Source organism: Thalia democratica, chromosome 3 (assembly GCF_965202585.1).
Source record: "Thalia democratica chromosome 3, ktThaDemo2.hap1.1, whole genome shotgun sequence".
Classification (NCBI taxonomy): Eukaryota; Metazoa; Chordata; class Thaliacea; order Salpida; family Salpidae; genus Thalia; species Thalia democratica.
This window is the reverse complement of record NC_139167.1, coordinates 74,512,025-74,526,964: the sequence shown is the minus strand read 5'-3', so window position 1 is coordinate 74,526,964 and position 14,940 is coordinate 74,512,025.

Genomic DNA, 14,940 nt, shown 5'->3' with positions numbered 1-14,940 from the left:
AAATTTGTAATTACAATGTCATTATTGCTTATTGATTAAACATAATTCAAAACATAATTTTAATATATAAAATGCTTTTTACGGTGAAAGTGCTAAAAATAATGCAGTTACCACTTAATGAAGTATTTGACATTGTAAAACAGGATAATTTAAATAAAAAACAAACTATATTTAGATAACATGCTACTTGATAAGTTTACTTTAACTTAAAACCTAAACTAGTAAACTATGTTTTATACTTTTCAGTTCAATTTTTAAAGTATAAGGAATTCTAGTGAAAGTTAAAAAGTTTGTTTTGTCATGAGTTGTTTCATGAGTTCTTAGATTACCTTTCAAGTGAGTTTTATAATCAAAATGACTGCAAGCAAATTTTGGTTCATAATGAAACACCATGTGATTGTTCAATTTCTGCTTTGTTTTAAAATATCTAACTTCTGGGTAATTAGAACAGTTAAAAGATCTAACTTCACTGTGAGTTGCTTGATGTTGAACTAAACTACTTTTTCAAGCAAATTTTTTATCACAAACTCGACTAGCAAAAGGTTTTTCTCCTGTATGAGTTCTGTAATGTATTTTAAGATGTGCTAAATATCACACTTAAATGATTTTGATACGTTATGAATTTTCATGTGTTGGTTGAGACTTTTACTGTTTGGATATCTTTTGTCGCAAATTTTACAACTGAACATTTTCTCTGTAAAAATTGAGTGATGAAAACTATTATTATAATATAAAACATACATTGTAAATAAAATTTACAAAATCCGAGTATAAAAGTATAAACTAAAAACTCTAACTGATTTTGAAAACAAATTAATAAAAAAATATTTTAATGGTATAAAAAAGCAAGATTTTTTCTTATTATGCTTAAAAAATAAAAGGTTAAAAAAAACATATTAAATAAAGTAATGGAGTATTCAAAATAGCTTTCGAGTAGTTGACTAGTACATTAAATCAAAATAAAGAAATAAACTTACAGAACTCAAAAAAAAGTATTTTTAGACACTAAACAATAGGCAGAGCGTATATGTAATAATGATAAGATATTGAAGTTGTGAAAACTTATTACTTATTACAAAAACGACAACACTGTAAAAGTTTTAACACATTTATAAGCTTTATTACAAAAAAATATAATAAAAGAATTAATAAAAAAACAATAAAAATATTTTCGAAAAACAATTTAAATTTAAATGTTATACAAAAAATGTTTTTAGATATTTTTATATTAACTTTAGTAAGGTAGGTTAGTGTATATTTACAGTAGCAACACTTTCAATAAAGAAACATGCAATTTAGAAAAAACATTTGTTATTCAGGAACAGGCAAAAGTATTTATTAATAATTTTGTTTTAAAACAGCGGTCGGCAAACTGCGGCCCGCGGATCAAATGCGGCCTTCGAAGACAACATTTGTGGCCTGCGAGGTTATATTTCAGCTATAAATATAATTTTTTAAAGCGATAGAAAAAAAGGTTTTGGTCGTAAAAACTTGCAACTAGGGTTTAATTTAAGTAACTACGCTTTATTAGTGCTCTTTTATAGCTTGTTTTGTCACATTTTTCGGTTTAACATATTTTGGTATTAATGATTACAATAATTTTTTGAAATCTGAATACTTTTATTGTATAAAGCGGCCCGCGAGCAAATTTTTTTAAATAAATTGACTCACTTCTTATATAAGTTGCCGACCCTTGTGTTAAAATGTTAACATTAACGAATTTTCGCAATATAAACATGTTATTTTGAAATGATAGAAAATTACTTAAATTATTACTTAATTACTGAAAAGCTGTACTGATAGTTAAAGTACTCTCGTTATTTAATTTTTGTATCCTTAAACTTTATAAATTGAGAAACTTAATTCAAATATCTTAAAGCACAAATTACAAACAGTACATTATTTTAAAAGGGTAGAAAATTCTGAAACAACTTACTATTATACTTATTTGAGCTACCAACTTTATCAATTATCTTTCGCAGCTTTTTACCTTAAATTTGAAATTTAATAAGATCTATAAAATTTCAAACTATTTCATATTTTTTAAAGCTTTGTTAGTTTTACAATATGTTTAAAATACCTTTTTAGGTCTCGTTTGTGATAATCTTCTCAGTTGTATTTATTTCGTAAAAATCATTTTGTTCAGCTTTTAAGTCTTTCACACCAACATAAGCTCCCGCATTTTTAACAATGACAGTACTATTGAAATCTGTATTAACTTATTTTCTACATATACTTTAATTTTGACATATTGACTAGTTATTAATTGGATTACATATATAAAACATAGTTTTATAAGTAAACGGAAAACAAACAAAAATCATTTTAAAATTTTTCTATTTTTACAGTTTTAAAATGTTTTTATTATAATTTTTTTTTATTAAAAAATACTGAAATCCATAATAAATTAAAAGCTCTAAAATAGTTTTTGAAAACATTTGTTATATTTTTCTAAAGTTTTAGTCTTATTATACGACGAAAAATTTAAAGAAGTTGTTTGAAATAGATAAATCAGTCAACTACAACTAAGTTATATTTTACAATTCTGCAGGATAAAACAAATCAAATTACTGTTTTCAAAATTTACAAATTTATTGCTATTTATTATATCTCTACTGTTAGTCAAAGAACTTTCAACTTCATTTGATGTTACTTGATTCTAGCTGTTTATATAATTTTGGCTGTAAAAAATAAATGATAAAAGTTTTTATTTATTACATAAAAACGAAAATAAAAAACAAATAAAGTGACTTTTACAAACTTTCTTAAACTATTTCTTTTTGAGCTTTTTAAAAAAAAAATATTCTGCTAGTAAGACTTTCATTTGAATTCAGCAGTCGCTTATTTTTATTTTCAGTTGTTAAATTTTCTGCTTGAGTTTGAAAGTAAATATCTTTAGCTTGTAAATTTTCAATTATTTCTTTCACATATACCAGAAGCATATTTGCTTGAATTAACACATCTAGAAATTATCAGCAATGTTACAATTAAGCTAGTGATGTTTTAAAAAATTAATTCAAAATACAATATAAAATGTCAATGTTATACATAGAGTTCAAAGTTAAAAAAAAATCTTTTTGAGCTTATTAAAGTTAACAAAAAAATATAACATACCGTTATTTCCAAGTACAACTTTAGAAGTAGCTTCCATTATGAGTTTTATTAGTCTAGATAGAATATCTAAACAAAATTAATAAATATTAACTAAAAAACATGAGTCACATCAATAAATTTTAAAAGCCATTTAAAACAATCACACAAACATAGCTTACATTAAGCAGTTCTACTAGTAAAATCAAGCATTTTTTTAAAAAATCACTGAAACTTAAAGATTTACATAATAAAGCTGTAACAAAGTTTTATATTTTGTTTCAATAGTGAAATACTTATAAAACTGAAAAGCGCTAGCTTTTATTGTAGTCTTAACAAAAACTTTTAGCCCTAAAAAATATAAAAATAATTATATCTAAAATTTTGGATTTGCTGTAGTTTGTCTATGAAAACTTAATCTTGTTTTAAACTAAAGAAGTATTAAATTTGCATAATTAGCTCAGAAAATAAACATAAGACAAAGAACATATGTCAACACTAAAATATTGTAAAAATTTAACAAACGTTGTAAGAAACATATTTTTAATGTAAAGTTGAGTAATTCATTTTTCTATTCTGTTGAACTTTTTTTGAAAAAAAAATTAAGAAAAATTTAGGGAGAGGAAATATATTTGTAAAATTTTCGTTTTTATAAAATAATTCAAACTAAACAATATTTAAAGTATTATATGTAAAAATCTACTATCAAAATGTATTATTTTGTGTATATAGTAGAAATCCTTAAACGCTTTAAAATTTTAATATTTATGTTAACCAAGAGACAAACTTTGGAACCTAAAAAGGTTAGAAATTATTGCTTCTAAGGTTGTGTAATGTGTTTTTGTCAAAACTATTAAAAAATATATATTACAACATAGTAAAACAATTAAAAGCATACAATCTAACTCTCAATCCTTAAATTGTACAAATGAATTACGCCTTAAAAGAAACATAATAAATTTTTTAATAATCATAACAATATGTTGAGTTTTTGTATTATTCTTGTTAATAATATTTAGTCAGATTAAAAAAAAGTTTTAAGAATAAAATGTGAAAGGACATAAAGTGCTAAAATCAAGTACTCATTAAACATTTTTATTTAAACTACATGTTACAGCATATGTGCAATGTGCATTGTACACAAAAAAATAAAAGTCATAAGTCTTTCTATTTTATCTTTTTTAGAAAACTAAAAATAACTTTAATTATTCTGTTTAGAATATTACCAAACATAAAAAAAGCATAAGAAAGAATAACACATGTACAAACTTTATACACTACATTAGAGTCATTTAGTGTTTCTAAGATATACATTTTTAATAAATGCAGTTGTAAGAAGTTTATAATAAATCTTTTTCTAACGTGATAGTCAAAAATAAAAGTTTACAAAGTGCAAACTTATTTTTAAATTTTTAAATAGAAGAAGAAAATGAAAAGCAAAAAATACTACCTAATAATTTTGATTTATTTACATATAATATACATACTAAATAAAATGATTAAAACTTTACTAATAACATTTTCTAGTATAGTTTAATGAACTTCAGTGTATAAATAAAAATATTACATATCATGAGAAGTTTTTAAATTTTAACACAAACATTCAATTTAAGTGAGACAAAAATTAAACTGCAGTTATGAAACTCAAGTTTAAAAATAAAGCCATTAAAAGATATAAATTTCTTACAAATTCTTCTTTTCGAACATGATATTACTTTCGAATTCTGTTTATTTAAAAGTAAAAGTAAATACATTTTGCTTTAGTTTTATTTTTGATGAGTTTTTACATGCTTCTTTAAATCAGATTTTTGGTGACACTTCTAGCAACAATGAGCGCAAAGAAATTTTGCATCATAATGAAACTTAATGTGACGATTTAGGATTTTTCTTAGCGTGAATTTCTTCATGCCTAACCAAGTTAGCTTTTAAGTGAGTTTTATAATCACAATGACTGCAAGCAAATTTTGGTTCATAATGATATACCATGTGTTGTTTTAAATGATGTTTCGTTTTAAAAAATCTACCTTCTGGACAAAAAGAACATTTAAAAGACCTAACATCACTGTGAGTTGCTTGATGTCGAACTAATTTACTTTTTTCAGCAAACTTTTTATTACAATTCTTACAAGCAAAAGGTTTTTCTCCTGTATGAGTTCTGTTATGAACTTTAAGTTTTGACCTACTCACAAAACTTTTGAAGCAAACATCACATTTAAATACTTTAGATTCGTCATGAATTATCATATATTGATTGAGACTATATTTGCTTAAATAGCTTCTGTCACTAATTTGACATTTGAAAAATTCTTCTGTAAACATCAAGTAAGTCATGTTTATAATAGAGTACACAGATATTTTTGTTAAATTAAAAAAATATGAATAAAATAATGACTGATTAATGTCCAATTTTAAGATGTTATATGTTAAAAATAATAAGTAGAGATTTTAAGAAGCTTATTACATTATATTTATGAACTGTTTTATATATAGTTTACTTTAATAATATAATGTTTCGTTACCCAAATATAATGAAAAAATAAATTGATAAATAACTATTTATGTATTTCATAAAGGCTTCTAACTAAGTTACCAATATTTTACGGTCAGATTAAGACTTAGCACAATTAAAAACCCGTATACTATAACCATATTTTTGTTTTGCTAGATTACTAAACATTACAAGATGAAAACTTTGTTTGATCTGAATTTATTTCATTTTTGATTTTGTTCTCTTTACTAACGCTTTTAAAAGAAAACAATAGTCTTTAATCAATTAACTTACCTATGTAGTTGATTATCAAAAAATCTGAATAAATTCTAAAACTTACTTTGAAAACTTTCTTCCCGGACTTTCCAAACATATTAAGTTTGTTTTTGAATTTTTTTTTGACCTTATTAGTTGATCCTTCTCAATTTTAAGGTTTTTTCATTTCTACTTAAGATTTTAAAAATCTTTCTAAGATTGTATTTATGAGCTAAAAATTTCAAACTATTCAGTAGTAAATCAGTCAGATTTGACACATTATAAATAATAGCTTTAAAAATTTCATTAGAAATTCATATGTTGAAAACTTTTCTTATCTTTTCTTAGTTTAAAAAACATATATATATATAAATTAATAAGTTTTATGCACAGCAATTTAATTATGTCTTTATTTTACCAAGTTTAGAAAAAAGTATTAACAAACATGACTCTCAGTAATTACTTTGAATATTTTAAATACAAGCAAACTTTTTTATTAAGATAAATCTGACAATTTTACTAACCTTCATCAACATGAAGTGAATGACTTATGAACTCCATTATAATGATAAATTTGAAATTTACTATTGAAAGTATTAAAAAAATCTGTATAACAAGGTATTTTCAAATGAATTAAAACAAGTAAACAAATTAATTTATATATATATATATATAATGTACAACAAGTCGCTTAAATATCAAATGATGGCAAATAAAACCGAAACTAGTGCTAGTATAAAAGCTGTATTTAAAGACTTATTACAACTGCAACAATATTTTTTTAATAATAATTTAAACTGATAAATTACATAACAAAAATAGATTACAGTAGTTTAAGTTATTTCAGGTAAAACAATTTAACTTAACAAATTTAAAAAAAAGTAGTTGTACAAACGTACTTCAGTATCAAAATAGACTATAACTTTTGCAGATTGCTTATATAAAAATTAACGAAGTGTGCATGTAATAATAAGTTAGGTTACTAAGAGAAGTGTACTAAAAATCAAATCAATTAAAAGTACGCCTTTCATGAATTGACTATAACAATAGTATTATATTTTTGAAATACATCATGCGTGTAAACAAGTTTGAAAGAAATGGGTCTAATAATTGCATTAACTGAATAATCATTTACTTCAAATTTCGTGTTCATTCTTTATTTGATAGTTTAGTCAAAACTTTAAAAAAAAAGTTTAATAACTTATCAAGCTGCATTAAACTAAAAAAGTATATTTGCTGTTGCAAGATTACATTGTGAAATAAACTTTATAGACTTAGCTTTCATTACTTTTCATTATTAAGCACTTAATGCTTTTTCTTGTCGTGGGTTTTTTCATGGACTTTTAGAGCACCCTTAGTGTGAGTTTTATAGTCACAATGACTGCAAGCAAATTTTAGTTCATAATGATATACCATGTGATTGTTCAAATTATTATTTGTTTTAAAAAATCTACCTTCTGGGCAAATAGAACATTTAAAAGATCTTATTTCACTGTGAGTTGCTTGATGTTGAACTAAATTACTTTTTAGAGCAAACTTTTTATCACAAACTTGACAAGCAAAAGGTTTTTCACCTGTATGAGTTCTATAATGGATTTTAAGTAGTGATTTACTCACACAACTTTTCAAGCAAACATCACATTTGAATGCATTCGATTCATCATGTGTTTTTATGTGATAATAAGAGTATATTTGCTTGAATAACTTTTGTTACAAATTTGACAGCTAAACTGTTTGTCTGTGGAGGAAAGAATGTATACGTTAGTACTCAGTTATAGACTATATAACTACACTATAAAAATCTAAAGAACTAAAATTGTTTGCAAAATGTTTTTAAATTAAAACTTAAAGTAAAAAATAGCACAACTGTTAAACACACTAAATATTAAATAGTTTAGTATTTTAGTATGTTAAAAGCTTAAGAAAAATTTTATCTCTAAAACTATAATTTATTTTTAAGTATGTTGCTAGATTATAATAACAATAGGAGAAAAGCTTGATACTATGGACAAAATTTAAATAACTATACAAATTATTACTTATAAATAAAAACTTAATACGAAAACGTTAAACAATTAAAATAAAATTTATTTAAGATAAATAATTCACATTTTTATTTTCAAGTCGTAATAGTAAGTAGGTATATTGTATTGTTGTTTAACCAATCAAACTCAATAAAAAACTTACTACTAGTGTTAGATAAGCTACCAGTTTTGTCACGAACTTTCCGAAATTTTTCATCCTGGGTTGGAAACTTGGTACTATCTTTAAACATAAAAGTGTAAACCTGTGCAACATTTGACATCTACCCTAAAACTACAGTATAAAAGAAAGCATATCACTTAGTTTGTGTTTGTTAAAGTCGTAATCTTCTTTGTTATTATAAAAAAGCAAAACATGGTATTAGGTAATTTTATCAAACTCGATGTTCTGCTGATGTTCGAAAATCTGCGATGTTGTAAAACAATAACCTCAAATAAATTGTTTATACATAGAATTATTAAATTAAACCCTTTTATCTGTAACTTGAGGAAATTAAAATTATTTTTAAACTAAAACAACTTAAATAACTAAAAGTTTAAATCATAATAAAATATGTATACATAAAATAATAAACCCACCCCTATTTATAGCTAAGCACAATTAAAACCAAATAAAAACTAACTATATTAGCAGTTCACATAGTAATATGCATATGAATTAAACAGTGACAAAGTTATAATATAGTAAAAAACATTATCATAAATGATTTATTTTGTCTCATTTTATAAAAAAAAAAAGAGATTATTAAAAATTATAACACATTATACATTAAGACAATTAAAAATAATCAAAATTGATCATTTCAATAATAACTCATGTCAAGAAAGTTTATGTTATAGTAATATACTGAGTATAGCTATTAAAAACCACTTAATTATATCGTTTTATATATATTTTTTTTAATTCTTGTATTGTAGATTACATATATTTATATATATTTCTATTAACTTTTTTTTTACTTTTTAAGTTTGAATACACTTTTGTTAGTTTCAAAATATACAACTTTTTAGAAATTATTACAAACTTAAAACAAAAAACAACGAGTGAATAATTAAAAAAAAAACTTTATAAAATTAATATCTTAAAAGAAATACTAAAATGTTTATTATCAAAACTACTTAGTAAAAACGTAAATAAAACATAAAAATATTTTTACAGGTCAAATAAAAAATATATAACATATATACCTCATTTATGATATATGACTTTAAAATTATTATATTGGTTTGAATCTTACGAAACATATCTGTTTGCACATAACACATGAAATATGGGTTAAAAGCTACACTAAACTAAATTTTTAATTTAACTTACCTTTTTTCCAAGTTGTTAACTGGTAAAAGTAGCTTCTTCCATTATAACTTTCAACAGATTTATCAAAATATTTAATGAAATTAGAAACTATTAAAGAAATTTCAAGTAAAATAAAAATAACTTTATTAAATAGCCTCACTAATTAAACAGTAAGGTTATTTTTAAATAACAAAATTTTAACTGTTTAACAATTTTAACGAAATATCAAACAGAAAAATATTTTATAATTCGAAAAATAATGATTTACAAACACAAGAAAAAATAGCACTTGTGTATAAAAGAAATTTATATATGTACATTCTATAAAGGACTCTTAGTATATTCACGTTTAAAGTACAAAAGTATATGGTAAAGTTATATTTTTAACAATCATTTTATCTTAAATTATTTAGCCAGTATTTATTTCGGCCATCATCAACGAAGTTGAGATGTTTTATGCCATCGATAATAAACAATGAACTTTACCGCAAGATCAACAACAAGTCAGCAAGGTCGTAGGATTGTCTCGGATGCTGTTGTTGTTGATCTTGCGGTAAAGTTCATTGTTTATTATCTTAAATTATGAAATTTTTATTATTCTTTTGTCTGACATTATAATTTAATCTAGTATACTATCATAAAATTTACTCAAATTAAAAAAGATAAAGATGGAGTTTAACATACAAAAAACTCTAATTAAAAAAAAATAGTTGCTTATGTCAGACGTTACAATTAATCAATTAACTTATTACTTATCTATTTCTTTATCATAATGACTAGTAAAACTGTAAAAATTAAAATGTTTGAAAGAAAGCTTATTTTAAAAATCAGTTTTGTTTGAATATTGAATGAGTCAGGAATTATGTATTTATTTTCTGTTTATTGTGCATACATTTATCTCTAACCCAACTTAACCAAACATACTAAAAAATCATTCCAAACTAAAATTAGAATAATTAAAACTATAAATAAAGTTTTAAAAAGTCCTTTTTGCTAATTCAGCAAATATGCAATTAGACTGAGCTTTAAGTTATTCTTTTTTTTTTTTTTAAACTTGTACAGTAATTTATGAAGATTAAAATGTAAATTATTAAACATTTTTAGATTTAACAGTGTAAGAAGTTTGAGTTTAGCAAATTAGAAAAAAAATCAAAAAGTACTTAAGATAAAAAGACCATTTTTATTTTATTAAGTATAAGTATTAAAGTAAGTAGTTACTTATAAAAAGCAAATATTTTTAAAAGAATAGCAATAATTAAAATTCCATTTGAAAGCAAAATTTTGACTTAATACATAAAACTTGTGTATAACAATTAGTATCTGAAGTTTTTGTTAAACAGAAGCATATATTTGTAGCAAATTTAAGTTTAAGAAAACTTTATTTTTAAAATAAAATCTAAATTTTTTTTAAAGTGATTTCTTTTGTGAACTTTTAAAGAGCTTGAAATATAAGTTTTAAATTCACAAAAGTTACAAGAAAACTTTGGTTCATAATGAAACACCATATGAAGTTTTAAATGATTTTTTGTTTGAAAATACCTACCTTCTGGACAAATAGAACATTTAAAAGGTCTGACATCACTGTGAGTTGCTTGATGTGAATGTAAACTATATTTACGAGCAAACTTTTTGTGACAATATTGACATGCAAAAGGTTTTTCTCCTGTATGAGTTCTGTAGTGAATTTCAAGGTTTGTTTTACTTGAAAATACTTTGAGGAAAACATTACATTTAAATGCTTTTGAAGGGTCATGTATTTTCACGTGTTGATTTAGCAGAGACTTTGTTTTGTAAAGTTTACCCGCTGGACAGATGGTGCATCTAAAAGATTTTACCTCTTTTTGAATAACCACTTTATTATGAATAGCATTATGTCGCACCAAACTAGATTTTCGAGTAAAATCTTTATTACAAATTTGACAACTGTAAGGTTTTTCACCAGTATGTGTTCTATAATGCTTTTTAAGGTAATATATGCTTTGAAATACTTTTAAAGAAACATCACACTTGTATTCCTTCGAATCATGTCTGTTTATTGTATGTTCACTAAGGCTTCTTTTACTAGAATACTTTTTATGACAAACTTGGCATCCAAATAATTTCACTATAGAATGAGTTGCTTGATGTTGTTCTAATGTACTTTTTCGAGCAAATTTTTTATCACAAATTTGACAAGCAAAAGGTTTTTCTCCTGTATGAGTTCTGTAGTGGATTTCAAGATTTGACTTTGCTGAGAAAAGTTTCAAGCAAACATCACATTTGAATGCTTTTGATTCATCATGAACTCTCTTGTGTCGATTAAGACTTTTTTTGCTCGAATATTTTCTATCACAAACATGACATTTGAACTGGTAATCTACAATTTTTTTAAATTAAGTCTCTTTATAATGCAAAAATTGTGCTATATATACTTTTTCCCTTTTAATGAAGTTACTTAAATTTTTGCTTATTTTAAAGTAACTATAGTTTTGATTAAATTTTTCAGTAATTATAGTTTATAATAAAGCTGATTTATAATAATTGTTTAATTATAAGTTTAAAACATTTAATAAAATAGCTATATAATCAAAAAATTATAAGTTAAATCATTAAAGGCATAAAAAGGGTTACCTTAAATAAAATAAAGAAGTATACAATTTACCTGTATTAGTTCCTAATTTATGCTTTCTAGGTTCCATTGTAAATTTAATTAATCACTAAAATTTCTGTGTGAATTATAAAATTATTTTATTTGAATTTGTTTATAAGCAAGATTAGTTTTTAAAGATTTCTAAAACTTTATACTTAAAAAAATCCTGTAATAAAAAGTTTAAGATAAAACACTTCTTTAACTGAAACATAAAACAAAAAAAGTTAATACTTACGACTGAAAAAAAATCATTTAGTATTAATTTTGCAAACTGTACTGTTAAAAATTTCAACTTATGTCATGGACATTTATTGTTGTAATTATTATAGTTGATTGTTCTTGACACTAGCCAAATAAACAAAAACAAGGACAATAAAAGGCATAAGAAAAATAAAACAAAGAAAATGCAATACACAAAATGTAGAAAATACTCACAAAACATAAATATTAGTGAAATTACAACAAATTTAAAATTTGGTATAAAAAATGAGCGTAATATCTTAGAGCAAATACATTTCATTAGGATATATCTAAAATATATATTATTGTACATTTATTCATAATAAACTACAATATAAGCTAATAAATTTGATTTGGAAGGTTAAAACTTGAAGCAAACATATTGACAAAATCATCAAATATGTTTAGGGGGAGGGGTAGGAAAAAATCAAAAAATATTTTTTAAGTATTAGAGGTATTTGAATAGTTGGTTTTACAACTTATCTTAAGGATTTTACAGGTTTCTACTTTTATATTTTTATTTTAATATTTAGACTTGGTTTTCTCAAAGTAGGCCAAGTGGCCCCCTCAGAAGCCATGAAAGATATTAAGGGGGCCATGAGCAGTAAAGTAGCCAAAAGGGGATTTTTAGTGAAGTCTTAATTTGAAACTTATATTAGATATTCTAGGTTTGTTAATGACAAGCAAAATTTGTTTAATAGGAGTTTTTTGAAAAAGGTTTAAGAAACTTAGGAATTTCTACTGAAATTTTTTAATTCTGACCATAAATTTAAAATTTTAACGAAATTCCTACCCTTTCACACAAAACTACACCGTGTGATAATGTTACCACAAAAAGTTTTTGTAAAAAAGGAAATTAACACTGGCAACTTTAAAACCATTTTTGCAAATTATTTGCTTACAATTTCTTCTTAAAGCATATTTATTTTGAGAGAAAAAAAAAATGTCCTGAAAGTACTTTATATTTTTATACAAAACTTATAAAAAGTAATTATATCAAATTCACATCTTTTTTATTCTAGAGACTAAAAGCTAAATTTTGTCAGTTTTTATAAGATATTTAAAATATGCTATAATAGTTGCAATCATGTATACTTTTGTTGTAATGTTTCATATTCACTAACTGTCTAAAATGGTAAGAAATTAAAAATTAAGAACTCCAGCTTGGGAAGAATATTTAGTATAAATGGCTTTGTCAGACAGGTATTTTAATTCAAAGCTCTTAATATTTAATAGGATGATACTGATGCAATTTAGTATCTAAACTTAATATGATTTATCAACTTTATTTTATAGAAATGTATATTCATAAGTTTTAAATATTGTGGTTAAGGGTAAATAAGTGTTGTCAATTAAGAGATCAGTTGAGTTTGGTTTGAGAATTTGACATTTATAAGAATTTAATTTTGTTTCTAGCTATCTGTAAACATTATTTAGGCATAATTGTAGAGCGTTAAATAATTTACTTTACATCTTAGCGTCTGCAAATAAAGTCATGTCGTTGTGATTATCAACCTCTGTCATTATATCATTAAAGATATAAAAGGGTCCACTTTTTTTTATAAAGATTTTCCGATTTGGTTCATAGTGTTACTGACAAGTTACTTTCTCATACCTAAATATTTATTCTAATCTTATTTTGATGTGAAGTCATCAACTTACAATAATTTTACTCACTTTCAAAACTATTTTAATTAAGTCTAGATGGAAAATAGATTTGATTCAATTTTTTATAACATAACCGTTGTTTCTATAAGCAAAGTTAGGACTAATGTTTGAGATATTTACTTATTTACCAAACAGGCAGCAATCATCACATATTTCATCATATATAAGATAACATCTTCCATACTAACCACTGGATCTTTCACTTCTAACATTGAATAATTCAATTTGACCTCTGTATATGACTTCACACATCAGATCTTCTTTGACAAACATCAAATCATCCTTATTGACAGTTTGATTAACTTCTGGATCATGCACATTGACTACTGGATGTTACATGCTGATTGATGGATCTTTGCTGTTAACAATCATACTTTGATTACCACGAAAACATACAAAATAAATTGCAACACATGTTCACCTATCTATGTTGTATTAGTAAAACTTGAATGGGTGAATGAAAAGATTGACCTATCTTGCAAACTATTGTGAACTTTAAAAGAGCTACAATTTCTTTGATACTTAAATTATTTTTTGTAAAAGTTTTGTACCCACACATGGCCTTAAACAAAGTTTAATAAATTAAAAATTATTGAACAAAATAAAATAAAAATATTGTTGTTTTTAGAAGAAAAATTTAAACTTTAGATAAACAAAATTGAAAAAAAAATAATTATTACATCAAATTTTATGTTTCCACTTGCATGCTTTAATGTTAATGAGATCTAAACCATCAATATATAAACTGCAATTTAACCAGTAAACTATTGGGAGTTGAAAAGGTTTATAAAAAAAATCAATATTTGATTAAGTATTAAGAGTTTTGTTTTGTATATGCTGTGACCGACTGTTGTGTTTTAATGTTACAATATTCAACTCAGGCAGTTTTCAATGATTCCATCAGACCACTCACTCAGGTAAAAAAACTATCTTAATTAGTATAGAAACATTGAGAAGATATTGTATAGCTAGTTCAAATGAGTATATTTTTTCAATTAAATAATAATAAAAAAAGTATATGTATATATGACAATATTTTGTCAAATCAAAATTTTATTACTTTACATTTAAAAGTTGTTTCAAATTCAAAGGTTTAAATTACACTTTATTTGAAATTCCATGTTTTTTTGAAAATTTAGAAAATTCAAGATCTTTTTAGCCTAAATTGTCAAATTTCAGGTATTAAAAAGTTTTTAGATAACACTTTTATAATTTTGTTAATTTATTTAATGAG